General features: G+C 43.1%; 1 protein-coding gene across 1 annotated transcript in view; it reads left to right on the top strand.

Annotated features, from left to right (window-relative positions):
• Positions 1–20,875, top strand: part of igsf21a (immunoglobin superfamily, member 21a) — a 449,567-nt gene that overhangs the window by 427,448 nt on the left and 1,244 nt on the right. The window lies entirely within an intron of this gene.

The following is a 20,875-nucleotide window of genomic DNA, read 5'->3' as shown; positions in this document are numbered from 1 at the left end:
CTCTGAGGCTATGGTCACATTCCTGACCACCCCAACATTATCTAAAAAGCAACCTGTGCCTGCTCTCTCGTCCTTAACTCCCTCTTTGTACATTAGACTTTTGTGTTGATCTGCTGTTGAATGTATCTCTATGCTTCCTGGAAGTTGCCATATGAAATCAATTCACCTCAGGTTCTAGCCAGCTAGACAGTGGGTGGGAGGAAACCGGAGCACCCAGAGGAAACCCATGCAGACACAGGGAGAATGTGCAAAAGGGTGGAATTGAACCCAGGTTCCTGGCGCTGTGAGGCAGCAGTGCTAACCACTGAGCCACCGTGCTGCCCACTGATGGAGTGAAAACAGCGAAAACTTCACCCCCAGGTGGGCTCAAACCACCAACCTTTCAGTTAACAGCCGAATGCGCTAACCAATTGCACCACAGAGACTGGCCTTTTTTCCTGATTCCTTTGTCCTAAAGCACCTGTCTACTGCCTTCTTTCTTTCACTTTCCCTCAATAAGTCCAGTGTCTACAGTCAGGGATCTGGGGGTGATTCGAACCATGTAAAACTCGGAAAATTACTGCGTGCAAAGCAGAACCCTACAAAATGGCCACGTTGGAAGGTGGGTGATGACTAGTCATCAGTACTGTCAAAGGGGTCTGCTGTTGATTGAGGAAGTCTCAGTCCCATCAGTCATGGTCACATTTGCACAGGGCCCAAGATCCTGGGGCACAGTCAGTTGTCCACTCAGATCACTCATGGGGATCAGGGATCTGTCCAAAGCAATCCAGTGCGTCCTTGCAGGGCCGGCAGCAGAAGGCCAGGGGAATCGGGTATCATCAGTCAGACAGCTGCAGAGACAACAGTCAGGGCTCTGGTCAGTCATGTCTAAGGCCTGCTGGTCTAAGTGGCTCAGAAGTCTGGGGCAAATACAGTGCTGATAGTCTGTCCATTGATCGGTCATGGGGATGCAAGGAGGCTTTGAGGGGCTGCATGGGGGTGACTCTCAAAAGAAGTTGGGCTGGGAGTGGGTTGCAGAGATAGGGAGAAGGATGGTGATGGGGAAGCTCGAGATGTATGGGGACCCATGCGGAACAGCATCAGAGGGCAGAGTGCACTCCGGGAGGGCGTTTATTAGCAATGACCACCAATGTCGCCTCCACAGGGGAGTAAAGAGGAACATGGTGACAATCATTAGGGTGTAATGTCAGGGGCCAGACAGGACAAGGGACGTTCTCCTTGTCCATGACCAGGACAGGACTTAAACAGTTAATGGAAGGGCCCTGGGGAGTGTTGCCAAACAAAGAGAACTGGGAGTGCAGGTGCACTGTTCCATGAAAGTGGAGTTGCAGGTAGGCAGAGTGGTGAAGAAGGCATTTGGCACGCTTGCCTTCATTGGTTAGAACACTGAGTACACGAGTTGAGATGTCATGTTGCAGCTGTACAAGACATTAGTGAGGCCACTTTTAGAATACTGCATACAATTTTCGTTGACCTTCTACAGGAAGGATTTTGTTAAACTTGAAAGGATGCAGAAAAGATTCACAAGGATATTGCCAGGGTTGGAGGCTTTGAGCTATAGGGAGAGGTTGAATAGACTGGGGCTATTTTCCCTGGAGTATTAGAGGCTGAGGGGTGACCTTACAGAGGTTTAAAATAACATGAGGGGCATGGATAGGGCGAATAGCTAAGGTCTTTTCCCTAGGGTGGGGGAGTCCAAAACTAGAGGGCACAGGTTTAAAGTGAGCGGGGAAAGATTTAAAAAGAACCTGAGGGGTAACTTTTTCACGCAGAGGATGGTTCGTGTATGGAATGAGCTGCCAGGGGAAGTGGTGGAGGCTGGTACAGTTACAACAGTTAAAAGGCATCTGGATGGGTATAAGAATAGGAAGGGTTTAGAGGGATATGCAAATGGAACTAGAGCAGTTTAGGATATCTGGTTGGCCTGGATGAGTTGGATTGAAGGGTCTGTTTCTATGCTTTATGACTGTATGACTCTATGACTGAACTCAGCTGCATTGGGCACTACAAGCCACACAGGACCTGATTGGCATCCAGTTCCGACCGATGACAGCTGGGTGCAGGAGATCATCATGGAATGTAAAATAATCATTGTTCATAATGCTAGCGTTTGGTTGGCATTGTTGGGATGTACAGCAGCCTTGATTGGTTTAATCCGTGTTCACTTTTGTCGGCTGTAAGTAAAAGCTCACATTTGGAATTGTCCAATGGCTTGCCTATATATGATGTTCCACTACTGCACAATGACAGGTCTCCAGTGGACACTGGGGACAAGTTTGCGGTGAGCTAGAGATGGTGTTCAGACAGGATGCTGCTACAGCAGGTAAACTCTTTGTCCTGGGTTGCAGAGCGGGGAGCAGAAACCTAGGTCTCAGAGTTGGAGATTAGTTTGGTTGGGATTATAGTGTTGAAGGTGGAGCTGTAGTCAATAAATAGAAGCCTGACGTTTGGCCATGCATTTAATAATCTACTCTAACGTCTTATGTGGCTCGATGTCAAATTTTGTTGGATAATACTCCTTTGCATGTTTTGCTATGTTAAAGGCACTGTATAAAATGTAAATTGCTGTTGTTGAATTATTTTGAAACAATAATAAATGAAGTTAATTGTCACAAATGTTACTGCCTGTAGCCTTAAAAATCTGTTAAAAGGATAAGGAAAGAACTATCTTAACAGAGTCCAGCTGTCAACCGTGGTTATTTTTTCTTGTAATTTAATAAATGTTGATATTATCCAGGGAGTTGTTGGCACATCTTCTGTGTACTTTCCATTGCAGTTTGTTTAGATTTCAAATTACCACTGTGGCTGCGTATAGTTCACCTCTACCCTATCCTTCACCTCTTGTACTCCTTGCATTTATAATACACATAGATTTTAATTCTATATTCCTGGTTATTTATGGTTTTTTTAATTCACTCTTCAATCTTATGCCTGCTATCCTCAACAACTAAACTGTGGAAGCTACTAGAACACTCAGTTATCAGTTTCCTTTTCCCCTCTTCCCTCGTGCACGGAGAATGTTGCCGACAAACAGTTCTGTTGGCACAGGCCAATCTCCAGTGTCTCCCCCAAAATGGCAGAATCGCAGGTGAGCGTGGACGAGAATAAATAGGCGGCATCGTAACTGAATTCGATCCTCTCCATTTCTCACGCCTAAACAAAATGGATCTGTGGGATGAATTTTATACGTCTGGGTGAGCTGAGGAAGGCAGAAAAGAAAGTCAGGTATCCATTCACTCCTGCTCCCACTGCCCCTGCATCTATGATGGCTTTTTAGTAGTCTTCTAGTCCAGAGGAAACAAATAGTTTTTTAAAAATGTACCATTTGAAAATGCGAGTTCCATTGTCAGGTATTCAAGACCGGTCAGGCCAGTTTGCATCATTTCTAAGTTTTACCTATTTTCCCTTTGCAGAGAAAGAGGCCAATTTTAGGTGCATATAAAGTGTGCTTCCCAACCACAAACGCTTCGCCTTGCTTCTGTCCACCCTAATTATTGTCAGGGCCATTTTCTCATGCCTGTCTTTAGATTTCACAGCGTTGTCAGCTCTGGAGACTTTAACTTAATATCCGAAACAAGATACTGATAAAATTTTGCTGGAGCTATATTCACAGCACAATATAAATGGAGTGCACAAATAATCTTGAGTTCTGAGGGACAGGATTTCCTGCAGCAGAGGGGTGATGGTGGAAGTGGAAAGGCTCCCATGTTCTCTGAATCAGTCTTTATTATTCATCAAAAACTGAAATTGCTGTTGAAACTCAACAGGTCTGGCAGCATTAACTCTGCTTGCTCTCTGCAGATGCTTCCAGACCTGCTGAGTTTCTCCAGCAATTTCTGTTTTTGTTTCAGATTTCCAGCACCTGCAGTTCTTTGTTTTATTTCACTCTTTATTATTCATTGAAGGCACATAAATGTATAGTTTCTAAATGCCATTACTTTGTTTCAAAACAATTGAACAACAGCAATTTGTCAATTTTTTAAAGGCCAAAAACTCATACTGACACTGTCACCTTACCCAGTTTAATCATAGAATCCCTACAGTGTGGAAGCAGCCCACCCCGACCTTCCAAAGAGCATCCCAACCAGACATAACCCCCTATCCTATCCCCGTAACCCCACATTTACCATGGCTTGTCCACCTGTCTGTGCATCCCCAGACATTTTGGACAATTTAACATGGCCAATCCACCTAATCTGCACACCTTTGGACTGTAGGAGGAAACCAGGGCACCAGGAAGACATGGGGAGAACTTACAACCTCCACACACAGTCACCCGAGGCTGGAATCAAACCCAGGTCCCTGGCCCTATGAGGCAGCAGTGTTAACCACTGTGCCATCCACAGCTGCTAGTCTATTCAAGTATGATCCCAGTGATAGGCTTTTTCTGTACCCTGCAGCCCTTGTACTGCCTGGTTACAGCTGATGGAGAATCCTCCCAAACATTTTGGGTCCATTTCCAGGAAAATGGAGTGGCAAGTAAAAATTTGCAGCAATTGAATTGGTAACCATTTTAATAGCTTGCCAACTAAAACAAAGAACATTGGATGCTGAAGATCTGAAATAAAAACAGAAATTGCTGGAGAAACTTAGCCGGTCTGGCAGCATCTGTGGAGAGAAAGCAGAGTTAAAGTTTCAAGTCCAGTGACCCTTCTTCAGTGACCTAATGAAGAAGGGTCACTGGACCTAAAATATTAGCTCTGCTTTCTCTCCACAGATGCTGCCAGATCTGCTGAGTTTCTGCAGCAGTCTCTGTTTTTGTTATTAGCTTGTTAATTTCTTATTTCAAAATATGAATGGATTGCTAATTTCAACCCTCACCCACCATCTGTATTGTCGGAGACCGGTACTCTGCTGATCCAATGTAATCGCGATGAACTTTTCATCAGCAGGGATGTGGGTGGGAATGTGCCTAATTTGGGAATATAAAACCACTCTGAGGCTTGCTTAAAATAGAGGATGCTCTATTTTGCCACAGACACACACCTCACTGAGTTAAATTGAAAGTTAGCACAACAAAGATGTAAAACCATTGTCCCCTCCTAACAAATATCTTGAATTTATATAGTATTTTAAATGCAGTAAGACGTCTCACATCGTTTCACAGGAACATTGCTAGACACAATTTCACCACATAATAGGATATATCTGAGCAAGGTTTTAAAGAGAATATTAAAGGAGGAGAGAGAGACAGAGAGAATAAGAGAGGAAATTCCAGAGTTTAAAGTTGCGATGACAGAAGGCACAGCCATCAGCAATGAGGCAAAGCAAATCAGGGAAGTGCAATAGACCAAATTTACAGGCAGTATTTTCAGCAGTTTGTAGGACTAAAGGAGATTCTAGTAATAGAGTCAAGGCATTTTAACAAAAGGACAATAATTTTAAATGCAAGGCCTTGCAAGATCAGGAAGTAATACAATTATATATGCTCAGAGGTGATAGGGGTGAATGTGACTTTAAGTGTACACACAGCTGCCAGAGTTTAACCAACTAATAGTGCACGATTTACCAGTGTACAACATGGTTAGGCACCAAACAAGCCAGGTCAGTGTTAGCTCCCACAGTTGACTCCATCCACTCTGCTCTAATAACCACATCAGCGCCCTGTCTCACAGAGCATGTCCTCATGCACCAACACAGCATTCTGTTTCACACGAGCTGGCTTGAACCTGGTGGCAGAGTTTGGCAAAAGTGATATTTGCAATGGATTTGCAGGTGGATCCTTTCAAACTCTGAATGGAGTTGAAATTGCAAAAGGCTTATTTAATATGGCTGTCCAAGCCAATTAGAAGGGCAGACCTCAGGGTCTTGTGCTGGGTTAGATTCCAAAGCCTTCCTGCAGTTTTAAGAACAAAGAGAGAGGCTTGTTGTCATTACATATAAATCATGAATAATTAGACTTGGATTTGTTGTAAAATATATAAAGATTCAGTTTATTGACTTAATAATGTCCGCTGTCTTAAAAGTCCAAAACACACACAGTGAATATTAGCAATCTCTAACAAGGAAATTCAATGAAAGTATTTTAAAAGTGAAAAGATAAGAAAAGGATATTAGGTCCAGCAAAACACATATCTCCTGGCCCTACTATATTTCAAACACCCCTGATGTCTTACATGTTATGCTGTCTGGCAGATCAACTTATTATTGATGCACCTTCATGTTTTGAAAATGCTTATTCCCTTTAGTCTGAGGCAATGTTGAACAAAGACGATATATGTTTCAGCCTCATATTTCACTTCCCAACTGCATGGGAGCTCGCTTCTGGGACTGAACACAAATAAAGGTAATGATTGACGATAATGAACCTCAATCATACAGCACAAGTTGACAGACAGACCACCAATCTGTACAAAACAGAAGAAAAGGCCAAAGTCCAGAAAGGGAATCCTTGGGCTCAGCGCATAAAAGTCCATCAGTGCCTTATATGTATGAAGAGGATTGTGTGGTATTCACTATGTCAGAGCGCGGTGAATGCTGGGACGCTGAATAAATTTAAGCAGGAGATAGACAGATTTTTAATTAATAAAGCGTTAAAGGATTATGAGGAGAGGGCAGGGTGGTGGAGTTGAGGCCAAGATGAGATCAACCATGATCATATTAAATAGCAGAGCAGGCCTGAGGGTTCAATTGCTTACTCCTGCTCCTCACGTTTTTATGAATGAACTCAGCAGGAAGTTCCCAGTGTGTAAAGGCTTACACTTGGCTCAGTAACATTATCTATTGACCAGTCCTTCCAATGTCATATCAGCTGATTAACCATCTCTGTAAGCATTATTTAAAAACGTATTTCAGGAGAAATGAACTAGATAATCTCTAACTACCCTTAGCTGTGCTACGAAGTGTACAGGAATGAATATTGATCTTGGTTGTAATACCCTCCACAGAATTTGCGAACATGCATTATGCTATTCTTGGCGAAAATGTCACCACTTAGCCAGCTGGTGCTGACAACTGCGAACGCATTGATTTCCCCTGATTCTGTGGGCCTGTAGACACGGTTAAAAGCTCGGAGGAAAGAAATTGAGTACATTTTCACCGCTGGGGAGACATTCCCAGGGGCAGGCTGGGAGGCAGATTGGCAGTGTCCTGCACAGAAGCCAGCATCCTGTTAATATGGTGAAGTGGGGTGGTTTTCTTGCCCCGCTGGTATTTGTTGGCAGTGGAGAGGCCTCCCTCTCTCTCACCCCCTGCCAGCCTAGCCACACGCTTGATGGAGGACAGTTCTGAAGATGGGTCCCGACCCAAAATGTCAACTTTCCTGCTCCTCTGATGCTGCCTGACGTGCTGTGTTCCTCCAGCTTCCACATAATCTTTACTTGTTGCTCTGATTTGATTTGTAAAATGCATACAGACGATGACATATTGTTAAATTCCTAGCCATTTGATTTATGTAAGTAAGACAATCAAATATGACATTAGGATCTGGCTGGAGTTTAAATGCAGCTTATTCAATACGTTGTTTCGACAAGTCTTTGAGAATGAGTAAATAAAGGGCTAACACGGGACAGGCCGTTAAACCAGTGTTTCCTGGATGAACTGGATTATTGAATCTCTTCTGGCAGTCGCCAGCCAAGACTCATCTGCTTTCTCTCACATTGTTAGAATTATGCAAATCCTTGGCTTGCCTCCTGTCACTGCAGGCTTATCCTCGCATGATCTGGAGGGCAATCATTGGAATTGTGACATGTGTGAGGCCTCTAGGGCCGACAGTAAGAGATAATTAAAACCACAAAGTGCTTACTTATTCTGCACCACTGAACACAAGCTGTTTCATGTTTTCACTTGATATAATATGAGGGATACCTCAGATTCGTATGTGTGTGCAAGGAGAACGACCAGTGCTGGCTTTGGCCTGATTTAATTTCAGCTTGAACACTAGATGTTAAAATCACATTAAAGTAAAAGATAAAGATCCATGAGAGGTCTGAAGCCTGAATAAAATTTATCCAAAACATTAATCTACCAGCACTCGTGTTCACAAGTGAAGAACAGAAACCGAGGTAACAAAAACAAACTAATCTCTAATTTTAAATCTAATGTTGACCTTGCTATTGTGCACCTCCTGTATGCCTCGCTCTGTCTTAGCACCCTATGATCTGTATGTCCTTATCTGCTATGATCTGCCTGTGCTGCTCACAAAACAAAACTTTTCACTGTACTCAGGTAACATGTGACAATAAATTTGGGGCTGCACAGTGGCTCAGTGGTTAGCACTGCTGCCTCCCAGCGCCAGGGTCCGGGTTTGATTCCTGCCTTGGCCGACTGTGTGGAGTTTGCACATTATCCCCGTGTCTGTGTGGGTTTCCTCCGGGTGCTCTGGTTTCCTCCCACATTCCAAAGATGTGCAGGTTAGGTGGATCGGCCATGCTAAATTGCCCATAGTGTCCAGGGATGTGCAGGCTAGGTAGATTAGCCATGGGAAATGCAGGGTTACAAGGATAGGATAGGGGTTTGGGTGGGATGCTGCTCGGGGGACGGTGTGGACTCAATGGGCCGAATGGTCTGCTTCCACACTGTTTGGATTCTATGATATGATGATACTAAATCAAATCAAAAATTGTAGTCATTTTGATGGCAACTTATGGGCAGTCCTGCATTGTCTGTGAGCAGCAAGGTAAGCTTTTTAAATGAACTATAGAGTGTAAAATATGTGTTATCGGATTAACAATGCTCTTCAAGTTAGTTCACACCAGAGACTGCACAGACTGTTCACATGTGTTCCCTCCATTCTCCATTCCCCATTCCATTCAGGGTAAACCAGTATTTGAATGTATTTACAACATTCATAGTTACATGAAAGCAAATGAGCTATGGCTGAACTAATTATCACAAATCTTTAACTTGCAGAGTATTATAAAATATCTGAAATAATAGCATTCAAATTCTTAGAGTTTTTTATTTGAGTTCTTTAGTGTTCTCCGAAGTCCCAACTTATCTCTATGATATGAAATTGCAAAACTGAAGCAGGGTTTTGTAACTGAGAAAAGGAAGAATATTTCCACTTCTTATAGAGCTCTTCTCATTTTTGAAGGATGCCATACATTGGATCAAAGGAGGAATGTTTCTCAATCAACTTTATAATCAATACTGCTTTCCAGTTTGATTGTGTATGGATAAATACATCCTCCTTCCTTTATTTGCTTAAATGCCACACCATTTCTTGTCATTTACCTTTCCTTTAGAGAGCCTAACTACGTAACTATTATGCAACACAAATCAGAGATTGAAAATATGGCTTTACCTACAATTTCATAGACTCAATTTTCTCTCTTCCTTCAACTCCATACTCACAGGTATTACTGGGGTGTATTTTGGATCCTTAAGAGTGAAGACAGAAGTGAAATATTTTTCATTAAAAACAAATAGATTCCCATAATGGGTGGCATTTACACCAGAGTACTGTTAAAGATGCCCAGATTTGTGAAGCAACCAGTGGTCATTGCAGGAAGGACACTCAGGGCAGTACCTGTGGATTACACATGGACTAAGTACCTGCTCATATTTGTGTCGAGTGACAAAACAAGCACAGACAGCTATAATCCAAAATACTTCCATTCTGCACGAAATAATGTAATCAATTCCTAGGAGCAAACTGTATGAAACTTAGTTACAGTCGCCTACATAAATTGAGAAGGAGTTGATCCTGCTGATCAATGTTCTCAACTCCTTTGAATAAACGTCAACTGAAATGGACTACAAGTTAGCCTTCCAAACTAGTGTAGCTCAATTTCCAAAAGCACTTTAAAAACTTTCACATACAATTACAGTCATTAATCAAGCTCAGAAGTTGTAGGGATTCAAGGTCAAGAATATGAATGGATAAGCAGCTGACTGAAGGATAGGAAATAAGAGACAGAATCCCAAAGGCAGTTCTGCTCATTGTCTAGACCAGAGACCATGCCAGAGAGTGAGCTTCATAGAAGAAAATAATTGAAAAATAAATGATTGTAATATGTGCCCAATTTATAATTTACATCAGGCACTCTCTTGAGTCTTCAATCCCACAGTCAGAAGGAAGAGAGACAGAATGGTTAAGCATAGATTAGTTTAAGTTGTTACTGTGGGCATTTGTCCTCAGGTGGCCGTTGCTCCTGGCTGAATTACATAGGAATTAGACTATCATAAGACATTTCAAATTAGCTTTCATTTGTTGGTATTTTTGGTAACAATGTGAAGGGAAGGTTTTCGTAGGCAGACAGAGATCTCTGCAGCTCCAAGGTTTAAAAAAACTACTGTAAAGCATCTAAGTTGCTGACTGATTTGGGGTCTAAGATACCCTGTATTTTCCTTCACTTTTGTCCAGAGCTCAGAATGTGCTGATGAGTCAAGTCGGCTCAGTTGATACGACTTTTGAATGAGCTGGTTGTAGTTTGAGGTCTTCCAAAGCACCTCAATTCAAAAAATCAGCTGGCAATTTCAACCAAAAATTGAGAAGGTGCTACGTGGGGGCTTACCACTTTTCAGATGAGATTATAAACCAGGGATCTGCTCAAATGGATGAAGAAAGTGGCAAAAAATTTAACCTGGAACCAGGAACAAAAACAAAGTTGCTGGAAAAGCTCAGCAGGTCTGGCAGCATCTGTGAAGGAGAAAACAGAGTTAACGTTTCCGGTCCGGTGACCCTTTAGCCTGGAACCAGTTTGAACAGGGTGCCTCAACCAGCCTTCGGCCTCTAGTCATTGCCTGGTCATCAAATGACTGCCACTTCCTGACTTGCACTTTGTGGGATCTTACTGTTCTCAAGTTGACTGCCTGCACGCCCATATTAACTGTTCTTCAAATATAATCCAACTGAACAGTTATCTTGAAAGGTGTTATCTAACATGTTTCTTTTAGGATCTCAGCTATGTTTCCCTAATTCCTCTTCGCAACCAGATCAAAAAATTATTTGAAGAATTACAGAAAAAAGACAATTGCAGCATTTTCAGACTTCAGGACAATCCAAAGTACCTTACTCCCAATGAACTGCCTTTGAAGAGCAGTCTCCTCGAGGCCAACAGTCAATTATATTAAAGACAAGGTCATTTATTTTGGTGCTTTTTTCAGAACAGTTAAAAAGCCCTTCCACCCACCCCACTGGTTGAGGGATCACAAGTGCTCACATGTTCCCTAGCCATTCGAACAGAATTCAATCTCAGATTGCTGAGAGTTACCTAATCTTTCACCTGTGCTGACTTTCAGATAGCAATAAGTGACCTCAGCAATCCTACGGCAGACAGGACAATAATCAGCCAGGTCTCCTGATTCTATCATCACTATCCAGTAATCTAAGCTCAAGATGGATCTGTGGACATTGAGTGAGAGCAGATTCAAGGGGTTGGTATTATTGTCATGTACGTTCCTATTCAACAATGACTCCAAGATCACTGAGTAACTAGAACAGCAGAGATCATTGTCCCTGCAGAATCATGTCCCAGGATTTGTTTATCCCCCATACAAACAGCATCAATAATTAGCCATTACTGCAATACTTGAGTATATTTTCGATCGTTCCTACGCAAATGTGCAGAGGGTAATCAGTACTTCTCAGAGACTGACATGTTCAGATGAATTTTGTTCACTTGTCTCAGTGTTCCGTTAATTCCTGTCTACATCCTTTCAGAATTCCACTCCCTCTATTTGTTCGTCCCTATCAGGTTTAATACCTGCAAGTCTATTATCACAACTGTAATGAAAACCTGTCCAATTCTCTCTTAAAAGTGTACATTACAGCACTAACCAATTCAGGCAGTAGTACAGCCCAGGTACTGCCTGTGCTCTGAAAGCAAATGACACCTAATTTCATTATTTGACCTTTTCATGCAGACTTTGTCATCATGCCCTCTTTCTCAACTGCTCCATATCCAATACACAATGAATGTATTCATTTCCATCTTATCAATTCCTCTCACCAATTTAAATACTTGTATCCTGTCCTCCTCTAACCTCCTTAGCTCTAATGAGAGGAACCTAAGCTCCTTCCAATCTGTCTCTGTGGCAGCAGCCACAAGAACCTAGTTCACATCACCAACTTTTGTCAAGAATAAATCTGAACATGCAAGACTGGTAATGCATACTTTAGCTTCAAACTAGAATTTAAACTAATCTCAATAATATTGTTAGTCTTAAAGTGGCAATGCTGGGGACAGGGGCTACACTGTAATGCACAAGGAACTTGGAAATAAGTACAATGCATCTGTCAATGGCTTTTTAAATCAATTATTGCATTTGTATCAGACTTTTGGGTAATTAACGTCAGAATTGCATCAATTGTTTTCAAGGGGACAATTTACTCTAAGTATGACAGCTGATGGATTGTGAAGGCAGAGGAGCAGATGAAAGAAGTGAAGTCCCAACAAGGCAAGGTTGTGGCTAGCTTCCCAGATATTGCGGTCTTCCCAGACCTGATACTGCAGTCCATAAGGACCTGCAGCAGGATATTGATAAAAGGCAAAAATTGGTCACACAGAGCAGAAAGGTGTGGCTGGAAATTGCTGTGAAGGTGAACAGCAGGAGTGCTCCTGAATACCTGGATGCTGGAATCAATTCAATGGCCTCACCAGGGCAGGAAAGGTGACACCAATGGCACATCCAGCTCCAATTTACCATAAATATATCTTGCCAGTTCCTCTACTGTCTTCCCAAACCTATACTGTACAACACTCCTCACACCAACTTTGCAAATTCCCCCAAGCCTCTGTTTAGATATTAACTTATGTCTCTATCCATCCAGTCACCCAGCACTGACACTGACCCACATCTAATTGCAGTGTTGAGCCTCACAGTCACCCTCAATAAACCCCGTCCATCTGCCCTCTCAGCACATTCCCTTTCTTACATTCTTTTACTCTGAGCGAAAGAAGAGGGCACAGCTAAGTGGACAACTAAAAGTAGCTCTCTAGCCCATGTGCAATCAATATTGTCCTGGACTGATGGGAAACCAGCCAGAGACACAAACCCAAACATCTTCTCATTCTAAGTAAAAACCAAAAGAACTGTGGATGCTGTAAATCAGGAACAAAAACAAAGTTGCTGAAAAGCTCAGCAGGTCTGGCAGCATCTGTGAAGAGAAAATCAGAGTTAACATTTCGGGTCCATTGACCCTTCGTCAGAACTGATGGTAGCTGGGAAAACATGTGCATATATATACACATACATGAATATATGTATATATACATACATTTACATAAACCGATGTTTTCCCAGGTACCATCAGTTCTGAGGAAGGGTCACCGGACACGAAACGTTAACTCTGATTTTCTCTTCACAGATGCTGCCAGACCTGCTGAGCTTTTCCTACAACTTCTGCTTTTGATCCTCTCAGTCTGATTGGCATCACTGGTAGCAAAGTCTATTGGCACCGGTAACTATGGCAATGGTCACCCGTATGATTCATTTGTTTGAAAAAATTGTTCATGGGATGTGGGTGAGACTGCCTGGGCTAGCATTTATTGCTCATCAGTTAGTTAAGAGTCAATCACTTGCTTTGGGTCTGGAGTCACATGTAGACCAGACCAGGTAAGGATCGCAGATTTCCTTCACCGAGGATGTTAGTGATCCAGTTGAACTTTTTTTTAAAACAATTTATAATGGTCATGGTTCCTGTCAGGCCAGATTTTTGTATTTTTTAATTCCAGTTTTTTTAATGAATTCAAATGTCAACATTTACCATGGTGCGACTTGAACCCATCATATCCCCAGAGCTTTAGACTGGGGTTCTGGATTATTGGCCCCAGTGACATTACCACTTAACCTCCACTTGCCGCTGATTTGTGGGTAGCTGAGAGTGAAATCCTGCAGGTGTCTTCCGCAGGTCTCTGGAAGGCAGAAGATTTGAAAGTGGTGGTTGGTGAGAGCAGATTCGAGAGGTTGGTATTATTGTCATGTTCGTTCCTGTTCAACAATGACTCCAAGGTCACTGAGTAATTAGAACAGCAGAGTTCATTGTCCCTGCAGAATCATATCCCAGCATTTGTCTATTCCCCATACAAACAGCATCAATTATTAGCCATAACTGCAATACTTGAGTGCATTTTCAAAGGTCCTGCACACCCCTTCCAGAATCAGAGGTCAACGCAGCGACCGCAAGCACAGAACTCTGGAGCACTGTGTTGCGTACAGGGAACATTGTTTCCAGGCAGTGTATTTCAGCCCTGAACTGTTCACTAAGTGGAAACGTATTCGCTTCTTTTGCAAATCACTTCAAAACTGTGCTCCCTTGTTCTTGATCTTTTTGTGGGTGGGAACAGCTTCTCCCTACCTATGCTATCCAGTACCCTTCATGATTTTTGAAACCTCTATCAGATCAATGCTCCTCTCCGAGGAGAAGAGTTCCAACCTCTCCAGCCCATCCTCATAACTGAAATTTCTCATCCCTGGAACCATTCTTGTAAATCATTTCTGCACTCTCTCCAGTCCTTTTATTCACTCATGGGACATGGACGTCATTGGCTGGGTCAGCATTTATTGCCCATCCCTTATAGCTGTTGAGAAGGGTGATGGTGAGTTATCTTCTTGAACAGCTGCAGTCCATGCTGCTGTGGGTTGACCTACAATGCCATTAGAGAGGCAATTCCAGGAATTTGACCCTGCAACAGTGAAGGGACGGTGATATATTTCCAAATCAGGATACCGAGTGGCTTGGAGGGGAAATTGCAAGTGATGTGCTCCCATGTATCTGCTTGTCTTTGTCCTTCTAGATGCAGTAGTGATGGACTTGGAAGGTGCTATCTGAGAGTGTTTGGTGAATTTCTGCAATGCATCTTGTAGATGGTACACACTGGATGACCCTGCCTCAATTTTATGTTTAAAAGACAGCGGTGCTTCAAGCACACAGTGGGGAGCAGGTAATAGACAATATAACCTGAAAAAACTAACAACACAAGACAAGAAAATAGCTGAATGAGAATCTTAGAGTTGGATATTACTTTTATCCACTCGGCTAAAGGAGCAATTCAAGACAGAGCTGGATAATAACTGTGAGGCAGAAAATGGACAGTGAGAGTCTAGGTTTAATAGCCAAGAAACCCAGAAGAATAGGTTTAATTCAATAAGCCAATTTAATAGCAAGACCTCTTAAAAACAGAAAACCTGGAAAGACTGGTTGACTATGAGGTTAGCTGGGAAAACAGAGCATTGGCAAGTTTTACATTCAGAAGCTCAACATAGGATTCCTCAGACATTAAGGTGGGTGAATCCAAAATTGGTCAAGTTTTGTCATTCAAGGTAATTTGAGGAGGAGTTGAGTCTGAGGGGGTTTTGGAGATTGGATATTGCAAAGAGATGAGTTGGTCATCAGAAGTCTGATCACATCAAAGGTTGAAGGCAGCATACTTGGAAGCATTCCCTTCAATTCCTGACCGACAAAAAGTGCTGGAATATGGAAACATAGAAGAAAGGAGCAGGAGGAGGCCGTTCGGCCCTTTGAGCCTGCTCCGCCATTCTTCACGATCATGGCTGATCGTCCAACTCAATAGCCTAATCCTGCTTTCTCCCCATAACCTTTGATCCCATTTGCCCCAAGTGCTATATCTAGTCACCTCATGGTACTTACCTAATCAATCCTGCCCTCTCCCCTCCCTTCAGCTGCTGGATTTCCCAAGGTCTGACAAAAACATTAAAAGTAATTAAATTAGAGGCATGCATCTTCATTATAACATCATGGTGACCGACTCACCTTCTGAGGGCAGTTTGGTCATCCCTAAGTCAAACTCACTTCTGTTCAAACCAGACACGGGCCACTTAGGACTCCACATTTTTTAATTCTCAAGTTTGTTTATAAATTTGTTCATAGAAATAAGAAAACAATGATGTCGGAAGAATGTCAATTTATCAGAACACTCCTTTCATTTGTATTGTGCTGGGACTGAAGCAAAGATGAATAAAGATAACGCCGCATCATTTTGCTCTGCAGATCAATATTCAAGCTCGCTATGCCAGAATAAGTGATAAATCATTAAGCCTAAAGCCTATTCAGGACCAGAAGAAGGTGATCATGTTTATATGATGTGACAAGTCAGCTAACAAAGAACATTTTTTAAACAGTAATAGAATCTTTCAACCTAAACTGGAGTCATGCAGCAGCAAGTAAGATGGCTGCCTAACTCACAAACTTCATTGGATCAGACTGCGTCTTTTATGTATTTGTAAAAAGTTGCTGTTACATTTCCTAGGTCTTTAGCAGGATTGGGCTTTATCAATGAGTACTGTATACTCTGGCCAACAGTTAAAAAATGCCCAATCTTCATCAAGATTCCAGAAGGCATGTATCTGCATTTTATGTATTTTTCATAATTTCCTGTTTTAGTCTGTGTTAGAGACATTAATAAAACCTAAGTATTTGCCACATACGGTTTCTTTGATCATGATTGATTGACAGTCTGAACTTCAAAGGAAATGTATCTCTACAGCCTGGGGGGCTTTACTGTTGTGAACCATCAAGGAGAATTCTGAGAGCTTCTGAAAGATTTTCAAGCACTTACTTTAAAAGAAATTTAGGAGAAATCATTCTCCTGGTTGACTCTTAGTTTCCTTTGTCTGAACCAAAGTTGTGAGGGGGTTTTTTTGAGTGATTTTTGACATGAGGCCTAACAAGTTTTTTCACAGTATCTTACCAAGCTCACTTCATTACCTACCTACCCCACCCCTTGGCATCCCTCTAGTGCACTTCTATCCCCATCTCGCCAAGCATGGTTCCCAACGTGCCACTGCTTGCATATTGTGGATTTGACATCTTTAAAAGCACTGTCAGTCTGGAGTTGGCCTGCACGGTTCCCAATATTTGCACTGGACATAGAAGACAGGGGAAAATTGGTACCCTATTTTACTATTAGGGATGTGGAGATCCTGCTGGATGGGTTGGTGTACTGATGGGACGTCCTCTTCCCCAAGGCTACAACACCAGACTATGCCAGCCTGGTCCAAGATTTCCACCCAGGTCAGCGCAGTCTCAGCCATCTCAAGGAATGTCCAGCACTGTAGGAAGAAGGTCAATGACCTTCTCCAATCCATCTCTCTGATACCTCACACTCACTCTCTGCTACTGTAAACACCTCCCACCAAGGCTCTTTCTCCACCACTCTCACTATTGCCTGCAGCACCGTCCCTTCTCGCTCTCGCACAGCCCGATACCACTAACCTTGAATGCCCTCTGTGCTGCCTACTCACTCATTCGTGATATCTCCCACTTGCACAAAAGTTCCAGCTGTGCCATTCACTTTCACCTCACTTTATACCTGTCTCTCTCTGTCTCATTCCAGGAGAAAAAAGAGTAACAATAAGGCAAAAAGTCTCATGACGGATGGTGGTCTGCTTAGCATTCAGTTCCTTACCCGTTAAGGTCGATAGCATCCTGACTCTAACTGCCCTGTGTGGCTGACTGATGTGTCCAAGCTTCTGGACTAGTGTCAGAGGGTTTTATCTTCCCTTCACTTCTCTGAGGACTAATGACAATCATGACAAACTTCCTTCCTTTGTGTCTGTGCTAAATGGCAAGGCAATGCAGCAGCATTGTGAGCCTGTTATATCTCACTAAGGGGGGAACTTATATAAAAGCAAGGCAAGCCAGGGATGCTGTGGACATCCAGGTAGGCTCAGATTGAGTGAGTGCTCTGATAGCGCGAACAGGCTAGAGATGCAGCTGGTCCAACCCATGAGCTAGCTGCGTGTCCCTGAACGTCCCTGTTGCAGCATTACAATGGCAATTGCCATTAAACCTTGAGGTGTAACATTGAAGTGTAGATGCATCCTGTAAGTGGATTGGAGATGTGCCAGGAGGCTGGCACATGTTTAATGCCAATATCTGTGGATTTGGGTTGAGTGTGTTCGGCATCTATGCCCTGAGGGGTTGATTCCTGGTGTCTAACATGGAGGTCCTTCAGGACAAGCAGCAAACTGAAGTCTCTGGGTAGACGCTCTGATTTCCATGTCAAGAATTCTCGATGTCTAGCTCCTTCATATGTTTGGTAATGTCTGTCTGAATATTTATGCGGCGAGTTGTGACATTAAGAAGGTGTCTGACAAGCTACAATCCTCCTTAATTGGCAAGTCAACACTACCTCACCACTTGGTGAATGTGCAAATGATGTTGCAAGATAACCATGATGTTCAGATAGGCTTCAGTGGACATCTCATGCGATTCTACCACAAATCTGACCATAACCACAATGCTAAGGCCCCAGTGAGATTCTGCCCTCAGTCATTTGAACAGGTCACTGCTCATTTATCCTGGAGAAATACTGGAAGACAGGAATGTTCGAGAAGTCTGCTTCAGTGGTTAGAAAGTCCGACTCAGAAAGTTGTAGGCTCAGTCCTAATTCAAGCACTTGAGCACATAAACGAGGCATGTCTACACCCAGGCCAATTTTATAGTAGTGGGCAGTGAGGCACAGAAATGCCTTCTGTTGGAGAGGCAGCCAGTCTGATTGACAGCTTGACCATCTGTTAGACTGGAGGTGACAGACAGGATTCAGCTGTTATTATCACATTGATGTCAGGCTTCCACACTGCAGATGAGCATCAGATTTAATTTTTAATAGCCATGATTCTCAGGGATCAGGAAACCAAACATCAAAATCAGGCTGGAGGGTAGCAGGCTGAAGACATTTACTTCATTTTTGGGCATTGCTCATTGGTCCAGGGGTCTGCCACCTCCTGCCAAGCCAATTTTCGTTCTCCATCCAAGCCCCCACCAGTTTTAACCTCTCTTTGTTGCTACAATCTGCACACCTACTGATCACCTTCACCAGTCCCATCAGAAAGTCTCCTCTTAGCTCTGATCTCTCACCAACCCCAAACAAGGCCCAGTCCTCAGCCCCATGTCAACTGCCAAACTCTGACCCCACCGCCCTCATCACTGCCCCAAGGTCCAACCTCTCCTGACAGTCAGGCCCCATCCCCAGTGATCTCTGGCTGTGGCCTCCTGTGGCTTTCCTGGCCCTCAGCTGGCTCAGCTGTCCCGCTGGATGGAAATGTCAGTGAGGTCCTACTCTTATAGTCGGCAGGACTTGTACATCTTCAGGCCCACTACAACTGCACTCTTTAACATCCTCACCATCTCTTGTAAAACTCCAGAATGACACAGTGCTTTGTCACATCTTGTATTTCAGAATGGATCCCAGTATGACAAGAACTTCACTTCCATGTGTTACCGGTCTTCCAAATTTTTCTTTCTGTCTGGGAGCAAAGAACAGTACAGCACATGAGCAGGCCCTTCAGCCCACCAACACATGATGCCTGTCTAAACTAAAAACCTTTTACTTCTACATGGTTCGTATCCCTCTATCCCTTGCTTATTCACATACCTGTCAAGGTACCTCTTAAACATTGATATCCATCCCCTCTGGCAGCACATTCTATGCACTTACCATCCTCTGTGTAAAAAACTTGTCTCTCACATCTCCTTTAAACTTTCCCCCTTTTACCTTAAACCTTTGTCCCCTAGTAATTGACATTTCCACCCGAAGAAAATGACTCCAACTATCCATTCTATCCGTGCCTCTCATAATTTTGTAAACTTCTATCGGATCACTCCCTTTTCCTTCAACGTTCAAGAGAAAACAATCTCAATTTCCAATATCCAATCTCTCCTCATAGCTAATACCCTCCAAACCAGGCAATATCCTGGTAAACCGAAAGTCCACATAATCTGTATCATCAAGCAGTGAAAACCAAGGAACAGAAAGAAATTCAACTTCACCCACTAGTGTGTTCACCCTCAACCTGAGGAAATCTTTTGAACTTTCATTTAAAGTGAGAAATTGGCTATGAGCTGTAGGTTTGAGGTATAGTCAGATTTGCCACAGATTTGGAGAAAATTCAGATCCTCCAAATGTCATGGGGCAGCTGCCTAAAATTCTATTCTATTCAACTTCTGTAGATCACAATGATTCTATGGCTCTCCCAAAGAATCACATAATCAGATAGTTACGTGTCTTTATGAGGTACAAGCCATTGTTCAGAACTGAGGGTGTCATATTCTGATTGAGAGTGAGCATTAGGCAAGGAACCATCTAATTAGTATTAAGATGAGTACTGATGAAGCGTCACTGGATCTGAAACATTGGCTCTGATTTCTCGCCACAGATGCTGCCAGACCTGCTGAGATTTTCCACCAATTTCTGTTTTTATATCTAGAATTAATTCCTATTTCAAACTGATCTAGTTTAGAGGAGACGCTGTAATTCCCGCGGTCGATATATTTTCATGATCATAAGGAAACTTATGTGAATGGCTAAAGCAGAACAGAATCACGGTTGAAGGGAACAGGGGAAGGGATGAGGGAAATCAAGCGGTGATTAATGTTGAATGAAGCTGCAGAATTACAAGCATTTGAATAAAACAGAATTACTGTCATTGTGTATGCAAGGATAGGTTACAGTCTATTTAAATTTAAATGGTAATTGGACGTAACAGCTTAATGACTCTGACCTTAGTCCAAGCAAAGTGTAGCAGCGACTGTTAGGAGAAACCTCAATGAAATGAGATCCTATCTTGTTGTTACAGTGAAACAATGGTGCAGCCGCCCCGATGTTGCGATATAAACAAAGTCCAGACACGTATACCACCTCCCAATTATCTCCCCATTACTTCCCCATTACCTCATCAGCACCTCCCCACTACCTCCCCAGCACCTCCCCATCATCTCCCAATTATTTCCCAGCACCTCCCCACCACCTCCCCATCATCTCCCAATTATGTCCCAGCACCTCCCCACCACCTCCCAATTATCTCCCCATCACCTCCCCACCACCTTGTCAGCACCTCCCAATCACCTCCCCATCACCTCCCCATCACCTCCCAATCACCTCCCCATCACCTCCCAATCACATCCTCATCACCTCTCCATCACCCACCCATCACCTCTCCATCACCTCCTCATCACCTCCCCATCACC

Source organism: Rhincodon typus, chromosome 31 (assembly GCF_021869965.1).
Source record: "Rhincodon typus isolate 14 chromosome 31, sRhiTyp1.1, whole genome shotgun sequence".
In the NCBI taxonomy this organism is placed as follows: Eukaryota; Metazoa; Chordata; class Chondrichthyes; order Orectolobiformes; family Rhincodontidae; genus Rhincodon; species Rhincodon typus.
Note: the sequence above shows the minus strand (reverse complement) of the source record. Positions and strands in the feature narration are given on the sequence as shown.